Source organism: Mandrillus leucophaeus, unplaced genomic scaffold (genome assembly GCF_000951045.1).
Source record: "Mandrillus leucophaeus isolate KB7577 unplaced genomic scaffold, Mleu.le_1.0 Scaffold1183, whole genome shotgun sequence".
NCBI classification, from domain to species: domain Eukaryota; kingdom Metazoa; phylum Chordata; class Mammalia; order Primates; family Cercopithecidae; genus Mandrillus; species Mandrillus leucophaeus.
This window is the reverse complement of record NW_012100132.1, coordinates 359,647-369,432: the sequence shown is the minus strand read 5'-3', so window position 1 is coordinate 369,432 and position 9,786 is coordinate 359,647. Positions and strand designations below refer to the sequence as shown.

Genomic DNA, 9,786 nt, shown 5'->3' with positions numbered 1-9,786 from the left:
AGTCAGCTTCCGGGTGTGACTGGAGCAGGGCTTGTTGTCTTCTTCAGGGTCACTCTGCAGGGGTTGTCCGGGCTTGGTCTTGCCTCCCAGGTTTCAGGCGCTGCAGGTTTTACACGGCTGTGGTGGATCCAGGCTGGGATTCCCTCTACCTTCACAGCGGTGGGAGTGGTCAAGATAACAGTCTGGGGTCCTTTCCACCGTGGGCACAAAGAGGCTACGTTCCAGTCCTTGATCCACACTTGATCATCTGGGGAGAAAGGGTGAACTGGGGAGAATAAGCTAACAGGGCATCTCTCATTTACCCAGGCTGAGATTGTTTGTGTAATTTTCCCTAAAGCCTGTAACTGTAGCTGTAACTCAATTTCACCTAACTCTCGGGGAGTGCCTGGAAGTCTCCACAGTATGGGAAGGGGCCTATGATACAATATTTCATAAGGGGAGTATCCTGTTCTTTTAGAAGGGGTACATCTAATTTTAAATAATACCATAGGGAGAGCCTGTATCCATTTTAATCCTGTTTCCTGACATACTTTCCCTAAACTCTTTTTGATAGTACGATTCATCCGCTCCACCTTTCCGGAACTCTGAGGCCGGTAGGCAGCATGCAATTTCCTTGTGATCCCCAATACCTTTGCTGTCTTCTGTACCAAGTCAGCCACAAACGCCGGCCCGTTATCTGAGCCGATCCGTAAGCGCAGTCCAAATCTAGGAATAAGATCTCGAAGAAGCACACGGGTTACTTCACGAGCTTTCTCAGTTCGTGTTGGATAAGCCTCAACCCACCCAGACTAGGTACACACAAGAACTAGTAAATACTTGTTACCTCCACACTTTGGCATCTCTGTGAAGTCCACCTTGAGGTCTTCAAAGGGGGCTGCTCCATAAGCTTGTATGCCGGGTGGAACGGCTGGACCTTGTCTCGCACTATGCTGTCGGCAGGTGACACACCGCTGCGTCACCGTTTTGGCAAGGGCTGACAAATGCGAGATGTAGAAATACCGACCTAGCAACTTTTCAAGTGACTCCTTACCTAGATGGGTGGTTTCATGCACAACCAGTATAACTGCAGCTCCTAGCAGCTGTGGCACAGCTACTCTCCCATCTGGTAACCGAATCCATCCTTCCTCCATCTCTTGTCCTCTCTCTGCCTGGAGAAAGTCCTTTTCTTCTTTAGAATAAGTAGGTACAAGATCAGGTGCTTGAGGGAGCAGGGGAGCTGTGACTGATGCCCGGAAGGGGGCAGTTGCTGCTTTTCGAGCCTCTGAGTCAGCGCGGGAATTCCCCAAACCCACCAAGATGGAAGCTCGCTGGCGTCCTCTGCAATGCATAACTGCCACCTTGTGGGGTTTCCATATTGCTTCTAATAATTGTAAGATTTCTTGTTGATATTTTATGTCCTTTCCCCCAGAGTTCAATAGGCCCTTTTCTTTATATAATGCTCTATGCACTTGAAGAGTTAAAAAGGCATACCGAGAATCAGTGTAAATGTTTACAGTCTTACCTTCACTGAGTTCTAAGGCCCGAATTAAAGCAATGAGTTCAGCTTTCTGGGCTGAAGTGCCCTTGGGCAACGATCTGGCTTCAACAGCAGTGTCCAGGGTTACCACTGCATACCCTGCACATCTCTCTCCTTGAGGGTTGATGAAGCTGCTCCCATCCACGTATAGTTCCCAGTCTACTGATGCTCAAGGCTGGTCCCGGAGGTCAGGTCTGCTAGAGTAAACTGAGTCCAACACTTCTACACAGTCATGCTTGACAGGGCTCTCTGATACCGGGAGCAAGGTGGCAGGATTCAAGGTATTACAAACCTCAATGGTTATGCGCGGATTCTCACTGAGCAAACTTTGGTACTTGGTGAGTCTAGCATTCGTTAACCAATGATGTCCTTTAGTGTTCATTAAAGTCACCACAGCATGGGGGGCCTTTATGTTCAGGTTTTGCCCAAGAGTCAGCTTATCTGCTTCTTGTACTAGTAGAGCAGTTGCTGCCAAGGCCCTCAAACAAGGGGGCCATCCTTTAGAAACCCCGTCTAGTTGTTTCAAGAGGGTAAGCCACCGGCCTCGGCCAGGGCCCCACCTTTTGGGTTAAAACTTCAACTGCCATCTTTTCTCTCTCTGACACATACAATGTAAAAGGCTTTGTCAGATCAGGTAGCCCCAGGGCCGGGGCTGACATAAGTTTTCCCTTTAACTCATGAAAGGCTTGCTGTTGTTGGGATCCCCATTCAAAAAGTTCCCGGTCCCCCCCTCCTTTGTGACCTCATACAAAGGCTTAGCTACTATTGCAAAGTTTGGTATTCACAGTCTGCAAAATCCCACAGCTCCTAAGAATTTTCTCACCTGTCTTCTGCTCTTAGGCTCCGGTAGATTGCCAATGACCTGCTTTCTTTCTGATCTCAGGCTGCGCTCCCCCTGTCAGATAGTAAATCCCAGGTAACGTACCTTCTGTAGGCAGATCTGAGCTTTTTTCTTGGACACTTTATACCCACAGTCCTCCAGGTGCCGGAGTAGGGCATCCGTTCCCTTGGCGCACCCAACTGCCGTGGGGTGTCCCAGCAGAAGGTCATCGATGTACTGGAGCAACACGCAGCCTATGTCTCTGGTGGAAAACTTCTGGAGGTCTCGAGCCAATGCCTCCCCAAAGATGGTGGGGAGTTCTTGAACCCTTGGGGAAGCTGGGTCCAAGTGTACTGAGTAGTGACACCTGACTCCGGATCTTCCCACTGAAAGGCAAAGAGCTTCTGGCTCTCAGGGGCTAATCTGATGCTAAAGAAAGCGTCTTTCAGGTCCAAGCAGGTGAACCAGGTGTCCTCAGCTGGCAGCAACCCCAACAATGTGTACGGGTTAGGTACCGTTGGATGTAAAGTCACTGTAGCTTGATTAACCAAGCGCAAATCCTGTACTGGCCTGTAGTCCTTGGTCCCTGGCTTCGGAACCGGCAGGAGGGGAGTATTCCATGGAGACTGACAAGAAACTATAATTCCAAAGGTTCTTAGGCGCTTGAGATGGACCTGGATACCTTCAAGAGCTTCTCTGGGGACCGGGTACTGTTTTTGCCTCACCGGCTGGGCCCCAGGCTTAACTTCTATAAGTACGTGGGCTTAGTTGACTGCTAACCCTGGAGGGTTGTCTTCGGCTCACACTTTTGGCCACCGCTTAGCCAGAGCTGGTCTTATCTCTTGGCCCGGCTCAGTTAAGAAAAGTCTCCGTTCCTCCTCTCGGGGGACCGTAAGGGTCATAATGACTCCCGTTCCAGGTCAGTTTAGCAGCGAAGAGCCGTGCTCTGTAAAAGAGATAGTGGCTCTCAGCTTGCTAAGCAAGTCCCTTCCCAACAAGGGCAAGGGACAGTCAGGCATGTACAAAAACTGATGAATCACTTTATGTCCTCCTACAGTACAAGTCCGAGGCAAGCAGAAAGCTTGCTTTGCTGAAACTCCCGTGGCTCCGATTATGTCAATGGGCTTTTTGGATAAGGGGGCGACCGGGGAGGATACTACAGAATGTTCAGCACCGGCATCTACAAGAAAATCAACGTCTTTACCCCCGACTGTCATCCTGACCGTAGGCTCTTTGGGGGCACTTGAGCCCGGTCCCCCTCAGTCCAACAACCCTTCTGCCAGGTTGAGCAGGGTCCTTTCCTCCTTGTCTGGGGCCTCCTGCTCTGAGTCTCCTTGTTTTCCTTTTAGCTTGAGGGCATTTGTTCTTCTAATGTCCCGTTTCTTTACAATAAGCACACTGGTTACGCTGCAGACTCTGACAGCCAGGCTGAGTTTCTTTCCCAGAGCCGCCCTTCCCTTGCCTCTTTAGGGGGACCCCTCTAATTGCTGCAGCCAACAGGTCGGCGTTTCGCCGGGCCTGGCGTTCATTCTCTTTGAGGCTTTCCTTTTGGCTTACGGCGTCCCTCTTTACAAACACCTGGTTAGCCATTTCCAATAACTGATGTATTCATCCCTGCAGACCCAGCCTGTTTCTGCAGTTTTCTTCTAATGTCTTCTGCGCTTTGGCTACTAAAGCCATGTTAATCATGCGCTGATTTTCAGGGCTATCGGGATCGAAGGGAGTATACATATGATAGGCCTCACACAGTCTCTCATAGAATTGTGCTGGACTTTCTTCTTTTCCCTGAATGACCTCAGAGACCTTGTTAACGTTTGTGGCCTTCTGGGCTCCCCTCTTTAATCCTTCCACGAGAGCTTCCCTGTATCGGTTCAGCCTTTGCACATCCCCTCTTTCATTTGGGTCCCACCGGGGGTCGGTTCCTGGTAACTGGGTCCTTATATACTCTTGGGGGTTTTGGTAATCAGCTGGTACATGTTCCTCTAGCCACTTGGTTGCTGCTTGGAGCACTCTCCACCTTTCACCTGTGTTAAAAAGGAACATGAGCAACGGGTGGCAATCAGCCCAAGTGGGGTTACGGGTCTGGATAACAGTTTGGAGCAAATCAATTAGAGCTTGTGGCTTTTCAGTATAGGACGGGGTATTGTTTTTCCAGTTGAGAAGGTCGGCAGAGGTGAAGGGCTGGTACACAAAAACACGCCTCTCCACCATGTGACCATCCTCATCTATCCCAGTATACCGCTGCCCTCTCAGGGGCATTTGTACCCCAGTTTTGGGTCGCAAAAGAGCTGCCAAGGGAGGGCTTTCTCCTGAGGCTTCACCTCCTCTCTTATCTACTCTGGGTGGCCTAGGGATATGTTTGTCTTGCGGAGGGGCAAGCTCTGTGGGCTCAAGAGTGGGGAGCCTCTCTCCCTGGTAAGGGGAGGGCACCACTGGGATCACTGGTGCCATCTCCTTCAATGGATCTTGTGATGTTGGGTCGAACAGAACTTCAGGAGTTGATTTCCCTCGGTGAGTGGAGCGGGATCCTTCCTTGGCTATCTGTCCCTTTGCCACTAGCACTGCTGCTGCTTGCCCTCTTAGCCACTGTGGGGGGTCTAGCACCAGCTGTAAGCAAGTGTCTATGTATGGGAACTGGTCTGGCTGTCCTAACTTACCAGTTACCTTATGCCATACCTTAGAAACAAGGGACGTGTCCAGGCTTCCTTCTGATGGCCAACCCACTTCTAATGATGGCCAATCTATTTCACACAAAGTTCTAAGTTTTCCTGGTGTCATAGTAACCCCATAGTCTCCGTTAAATCCCTTCTTAAAATTTTTCAACATAGTTCCTAGCGGAGTGGGCTCACTTTGTGTCTGACCCATGTTTCCTACGAGACAAAACACCACGCTCACATCACACGCACACCACAAAACAAAGAACAGGTAAAAAAGGGCACACACACTTTTTCAGTTTATATCAAACCAGAATCAAAACCAAAATCAGAGTATCCAGAAATCCAAGCCAGGTCAAAGCCAAAACCAAAGTATCAAACAATTCAAGTCAAGTCAAAAACAAAAACCAAAGTGCCAGTACAGGCACGCCGTGGGTGATCAGGCCACGCTTCCACTCAAATGGAGTGGGCAAGTTCCAAAGACTAGCCTTACCAAGTTTCAGATGTGCAGACTTAAAGTGCCCGTTCCTTCCCGGTGTTCAGCCACTGTGTTGATCCTCCGCGGGGGCCTGCTCTGCACTCTGTGCTGTGTACTGGGACCTGAAACAGCACCCAGCACCCTGAGAGCACAGGAATTCTGAGGGTCAGGAAAGAATGAACGCAGCTTCTTATGTGCCCCACCCAATCATCCCAAGTGAAGCATGGACCTGCGAGCTGAAATGACAAGCTGGAGGTCAGGCAGTTCTGTTACTTAAGCCTGGTTCTTCCTGACTCCAAAGGCCAGGCGCCACCCCATGCTCCTTCCCAGCAGAAGTTGGTTTTCACCTGGTCAGGAGGACAGGATGGCTATTCCTGACCGTTGTACAGCAGTGCCACATCTCCTAGTTTCCAGAACATTTAATGTGCTACTGTGGAGGCCTCACAGCTCTGAAGTAACCCCTTGCGCCCAGGAGAAACCAGGCCTGGAGGGGTGGGATGGGGTAGGCTGAGACTTCCAGTATCCCACGTGGGCATCCCGTTGCTAAGGGCAACCGCCTCTCCCTGCGAGGGTGGGGAAGGAACAGGGAGGCACACCCTTCCTCCCTCCGCGTTTCACTGGAGATGACCTGCGTCCTACCGTGGTTGCACATGGACCAGCCCAGAGGGACTGGAGTGACTCTTCCCTCAGATGGGGCGCAGCCGTCCTGGGCGCAGGGCCTCACCGCAATCCCTTGACCCTGCCTCCCTGGGGATCTCCAGGGGCTGTCCCGCGACTCGGTGAGCTGGGGGTGTGGGGGACCACAGACGAGGCAGGCGCCTAAATTGCTTGGGCGGAGTCTGGCTGCTTTCCCCCTCCATGCCCCTCCCTGTGTCCTCGGGCCCCTCGGGTCCTGGCAGCAGGCCAGCAGCGATCCGGTGTCAGAAGTTCGAGTCCAGGCTGACTCCTCAGACGCACCGACTTTGCCTAGGAAAGCTGGGGAGAGGACAGGCCCAAAGTGTCATCTTTGATTATTCTTTGACCCCAAAGCCAGCCTTGGGCGTGTGCCCAGCACAGGGATTGCTGCTGCCTCCGCAGGCTCTGGCTCGCCCTGAGTTTGAGTCACTTTTGCTTCCTCGCCCCTCTCTGCTCTGTTTGGTTTAAAAAACAAAAACCAACACCTGAGGGTGGGGCGAGGCGAGCCTTGACCCACCCGCTTCCGCCCCTGCAGCCTCGGGGCTCCATCCTCCTGCGTGGCCGCACTAGGGGTGCTGGGGGGCGGAGTGAGGACCAGACCTGAGGGAGTTCTGGGTTCGGCTTCCCAGCAGCAGCAGCTGGGGCATCATCAGTGGGGCAGGTGACCCAGGATCTGAGCAGGAATCTTCCAGGTGAAGGTGGGGCCACCCTTCTGCTTCCCACAGCTGCCTTCTGCTCTGGGGCAACACTGGCTGAGAATCCAGTGAAGTAAGGGCTTTGAAATGGCCTTGATTTAAAAAATAATGTTTAGCCTAAAAAATAATGTTTAGCCATTCCTTTTATATATATATATATATACACTTTAAGTTCTGGGTTACATGTGCAGTTTTGTTACATAGGTATACCCGTGCCCTGGGGGTTTGCTGCACCCATCAACCCATCACCTACATTAGGTATTTTTCCTAACGTTATCCCTCCCTTTCATTCTCCCCCACCTCCCGACAGGCCTGCATCCTACCGTGTGTGATATTCCCCTCCCTGTGTCCCTGTGTTCTCATTGTTCAACTTCCACTTATGAGTGAGAACATGCAGCGTTTGGTTTTCTGATCTTCTGATAGTTTGCTGAGAATGATGGTTTCCGCCTTCATCCATGTCCCTGCAAAGAACATGAACTCATCCTTTTTTATGGCGGCATAGTATTCCATGGTGTATATGTGCCACATTTTCTTAATCCACTCTATCATTGATGGACATTTGGGTTGGTTCCAAGTCTTTGCTATTGTGAATAGTGCCACAGTAAATACACGTGTGCCTGTGTCTTTATCTTAGAATGATTTATAATCCTTTGGGTATATGCCCAGTAATGGGATTGCTGGGTCAAATGGTATTTCCAATTCTAGATCCTTGAGGGATTGCCACACTGTCTTCCACAATGGTTGAACTAATTTACACTCCCACCAACAATGTAAAAGCTTTCCTATTTCTCCACAACCTCTCCAGAATCTGTTGCTTCCTGACTTTTCAATGATCGCCATTCTAACTGGCATGAGATGGTATCTCACTGTGGTTTTGATTTGCATTTCTCTAATGACCAGTGATGATGAGCATTTTTTCATATGGCTGTTGGCTGCATAAATGTCTTCTTTTGAGAAGTGTCTGTTCATATCCTTTGCCCATTTTTTGATGGGGTTGTTTTTTTCTTGTAAATTTGTTTCTTTGTAGATTCTAGTAATTAGCCCTTTGTCAGATGGATAGATTGCAAAAATATTCCCCCATTCTGTAGGTTGCCTGTTCACTCTGATGATAGTTTCTTTTGCTGTGCAGAAGCTCTTTAGTTTAATTAGATCGCATTTGTCAATTTTGACTTTTGTTGCCATTGATTTTGGTGTTTTAGACATGAAGTCTTTGCCCATGCCTATGTCCTGAGTGGTATTGCCAAGTGGTATTTTCTTCTAGGATTTTTATGGTCCTAGGTCTTACGTTTAAGTCTTTGATCCATCTTGAGTTGATTTTTGTAAAAGTTGTAATGAAAGGGTCCAGTTTCTCCATATGGCTAGCCAGTTTTCCCAACATCATTTATTAAATAGGGAATATTTTCTCCATTGCTTGTGTGTGTCAGGTTTATCAAAGGTCAGATGGTTGTAGCTGTGTGGGGTTATTTCTGAGGCCTCCGTTCTATTCCATTGGTCTATGTATCTGTTTTGGTACCAGTACCATGTTGTTTGGGTTACTGTAGCCTTGTAGTATAGTTTGAAGTCAGGTAGTTTGATGCCTCCAGCTTTATTCTTCTTGCCCAGGATTGTCTTGGCTATGCAGCCTCTTTTTTGGTTCCATATGAAGTTTAAAGTAGTTTTTTTCCAATTCTGTGAAGAAAGTCAGTGGTAGCTTGATGGGGATAGCATTGAATCTATAAATTACTTTGGGCAGTATGGCCATTTTCATGATATTGATTGTTCCTATCCATGAGCATGGAGTGTTTTTCCATTTGTTTGTGTCCTCTCTTATTTCCTTGAGCAGTGGTTTGTAGTCCTCCTTGAAGAGGTCCTTCATATCTCTTATAAGTTGTATTCCTAGGTATTTTATTTTCTTAGCAGCAATTGTGAATGGGAGTTCACTCATGATTTGGCTTTCTGTTTGTCTGTTATTGGTGTATAGGAATGCTTGTTATTTTTGCACGTTGATTTTGTATCCTGAGACTTTGCTGAAGTTCCTTATCAGCTTAAGAAGGTTTTCTGTGGGATCAGTAGTGATATACTCTATACCTTTTTTTTTTCCTTTTTTTTTTTTTTTTTTTATTTGCATCTATTCGATTCTTCTCTATTTTCTTATTTATTAATCTGGCTAGCAATCTATCTATTTTGTTGATTTTTTTTTAATAGGTCCTGGATTCATTGATTTTTTGAAAGGTTTTTTGTGTCTCTATCTCCTTCAGTTCTGCTCTGATCTTAGTTATTTCATGTCTTCTACTAGCTTTTGAATTTGTTTGCTGTTGCTTCTCTAGTTCTTTTAATTTTTATATTAGGGTGTCAATTTTAGATATTTTCTGCTTTCTCTTGTGGGCATTTAGTGCTATAAATTTCCCTCTAAACATTACTTTAAATGTGTCCCAGAGATTCTAGTATGTTGTGTCTTCATTCTCATTGTTTGCAAAGAACATCTTTATTTCTGCCTTCACTTGGTTATTTACCCAGTAGTCATTCAGGAGCAGGTTGTTCAGGTTCCTTGTATTTGTGCAGTTTTGAGTGAGTTTCTTAATCCTGAGTTCCAATTTGATTGCACTGTGGTCTGAGAGACTGTTTGTTATGATTTCCATTCTTTTGCATTTGCTGAGGAGTGTTTTACTTCCAATTATGTGGTCAACTTTAGAATAAGTGTGATGAGGTGCTGAGAAGAATGTATATTCTGTTGATTTGGAGTGGAGAGTTCTGTAGATGTCTATTAGGTCCTCTTGGTCCAGAGCTGAGTTCAAGTCCTGAATATCCTTGTTAATTTTCTGTCTTGTTGATCTGTCTAATATTGACAGTGGGGTGTTAAAGTCTCCCATTATTATTGTGTGGGAGTCTAAGTCTCTTTGTAAGTCTCTAAGAACTTGCTTTATGAATCTAGGTGCTCCTGTATTGGGTGCATATATATTCAGGATAGT

At 47.6% G+C, this 9,786-nt stretch overlaps 1 pseudogene; it reads right to left on the bottom strand.

Annotated features, from left to right (window-relative positions):
• Positions 1 to 9,786, bottom strand: part of LOC105528724 — a 38,365-nt pseudogene that overhangs the window by 12,716 nt on the left and 15,863 nt on the right.